This window comes from Oryza sativa, chromosome 11 (genome assembly GCF_034140825.1).
Source record: "Oryza sativa Japonica Group chromosome 11, ASM3414082v1".
In the NCBI taxonomy this organism is placed as follows: domain Eukaryota; kingdom Viridiplantae; phylum Streptophyta; class Magnoliopsida; order Poales; family Poaceae; genus Oryza; species Oryza sativa.
The window spans coordinates 7,477,496-7,480,260 of NC_089045.1; the positions used below are offsets into that span (position 1 = coordinate 7,477,496).

At 42.8% G+C, this 2,765-nt stretch overlaps 1 long non-coding RNA gene across 1 annotated transcript; it reads right to left on the reverse strand.

Moving 5' to 3' along the window:
- Nucleotides 1-679: 679 nt before the first annotated feature.
- Nucleotides 680-2,407, reverse strand: LOC9266199 (uncharacterized). Its single transcript, XR_001541034.3, has 4 exons — nt 1,821-2,407; nt 1,634-1,691; nt 1,431-1,549; nt 680-949 (listed from the first exon to the last, which is right to left on the reverse strand). It is a non-coding gene; the product is annotated as an uncharacterized lncRNA (long non-coding RNA).
- Nucleotides 2,408-2,765: the final 358 nt, after the last annotated feature.

A 2,765-nucleotide genomic window follows, 5' to 3' on the forward strand; every position in this document is an offset into this window, starting at 1 on the left:
CAATAGCAATCAATGCGTAAACTAGTCCTTTAAAAAACTTGAATGTTAGCTCTTTAATAATATCATTGAAAGTTTAGAACTAGTCTTTATTGCTAAATTCTTTTAATGTAAACTATTGAATAATCTCACAAATAAGTATCATCTATTTTACTTTGAAAAAGATGAGAAATCACAAACTAATTTTGTAGATCATGTTTCCTCACTACAAGAATCCTGTTAATCTGTGATGGAAAATTTCTGTCACGGATTACTGAAAAACCGTCACCAAACAACATCTGTGATGGTTTCAGAAATCATCACGGATTGAGCGTCATGGATTGACCTGCGTGACGGTTTGTCGAAAACCATCACAGATTAACAGAATCGGTGACGGTTTAAAACCGTCACGATGGAGCCCAAGGTCTAGTTAGTCCAGCCAAGCCCATTTCCTGTGATGAAAATAACCCAAGGTGGACGCTGATGTGTCATCGATGCCACGTAGGATTAAGCCAACGTATTTTGTGGCCCAATTCAGGATCCAGGAGCTTTCGGCCCATTTATGACCACCTGGATTTTTTTTGTTTTGGGCCGATTTGTTTTTTTTGTGGGGTGTTTTTTCAGCCTTTTAGTCATCATTCAACCCAGTTCAAATTGGGCTACTGCAAGATTTCAGCCCAACTAAAATTCAGCTGCTGCTAAATTTAGCAAAATGCAAATATTTCATCCATAATTTAAACAAAATTAATTACCGATCATCAATTTACATTCTCTCATCATCATCATCAGATCAGCACATAAATATTCTAAAAACACATTACAACCTTCACATCTCATACAACATAATGTTTGTTGAGCATATCTCATACAGCATAATTAAAACCTGTTCAAAAGCACATGACAATACCCAGCAGCCACCAAAGCATTTTGGCCACTTCTCCATCAAAGTTCACATATGTTTGAGCCCAGCAACCTGATAGTACAGTACCATATGTTAGGTTTTTTTTTATGCGCTAGAGAAACAACAAGAAACAATCTACATATACGATATTAATTTTTGATGTCCCCATAATATATTGCACCAACAGAACTCATTGTCCCCATCCCAACCCACCTCATTTCATTGGCCAAGCAAACAAGCAACTAACGCTAGACTAAACCAAAAAATATGAGAGCAAGTAAAGTGGTACATGAAAGTGAACTAGAATGCATAGGAGTACAACACTAAAATTTAGACACTAAAGTTATGATACGAGTAACTTCCTATCCATGCTTCATTTCCACGGGCTACAGGCATATAGCATTTAAACATACATACATATTTGTATGCAGGACCGTAAAGATGAGAATATTGGTCATGGTATATTAATTAATAGTCCGTTCCACTGAGTATATAAACAGTTCTATACGGCAGAAATCATGAGATGCTTCTACACATGTACAAGCAGAATTACCTAAAAAAAACACATGTACAAGCAGCTAGATGGAGTTTGCTAATCGAACATGGTCCAAGCATCACTGGCATTCTGATTTGCTTCACTCCACAAACAGCTAGATGGATCTGCAGCATCTTCTGAAATCAGACAAATTGTTCAGCACTATCCTTTTGCAGGGGGAGCTGAAGGACATAACTACTGAAATAAAGTACGGTGCATACCAGTAAGCAAATCTTTCTGCAGATCACATTCCTGACTTTGCCATCCCCACATTTCACTCTACAAAGTTACACATTTCACTCATAACTCATATTGTAGAATCAATAACACAAACAAATAACATAAATAACATATATCAATCCACACAGATGCAGTTGTGCTGTTGCTGTTGTTGTGCTGTTGCGGTACCTTTGGTTGTCGTTGTGCTGTTGCTGCAGCAAGAGGCTAAGGCACTTGGTGGGGGCGGATGGTAAGCCGGGAAGCAGCAGGGCCGAGGCACCGGCTCTTGGAACGGAGGAGGAAATCCTGGCACTGCTGCTGTTTGGCGGTGGCCGCGTCCATAGCAGCGCACGCCAGAGCGGCGCCGTCGTCGCCGTGGACAAACCTGCAGATCCTAGAACGGAGTACCGAGGGGGGATGCTAGCCACCGCCGCCAGCTAGTGCGCGCACGGTCGCCGCCGCCACCACCGGTTCGACTGCGCGCGGTCGCTGCTGCCGCCGGCGGCTTGAGCATGCGTGGTCGCCGCCGAGATTCAAAGAGGAGGGGGACGAAGGACGGAATGCGAGTGGGGATGCGAGCCGCCGGCGCCGGCGCCGGCTCTAGCGCGCGCGGACACCGCCACCGCCGAGATTCAGAGAGGAGGGGGCGGAGGACGGAATGGGGATGCGAGCCGCCGCCGCCGGCTCGAGCGCACTCGGTCGCCGCCGCCGCCAAGATTCAGAGAGAAGGCGACGGAGGACGGTGGGGGAGTGGATGGTGGCGGCGGCGAATGGATAGCTTGGGCTAGGGTTTGGGGAACTGGTTATATAGATAAGAAGCAATCCAATGCGAATTTACCAAACTGTCCCTGGTGTGTTCACAATAGTTAAAAAATTGTATGAACAAAATGGACATTTCACCTTAAATTTATAAGAACTTTAAATTTAACTTTAGGCTGAATTATGGGTTTCAAATGCAAAAATCATAAACAACAAAATTGTAGGACTCATCGAGATCTACAACTATTGTATTGGTCCTTTTTATAAATAAGTTCATTTGAACAATTCAAATTTTGAATTTTTAAAATTTGACAACTTCGAATAAAAATTGGGGTTAATAAATGATTTCAAATGGAAAAGTCACTAAAATCAAAG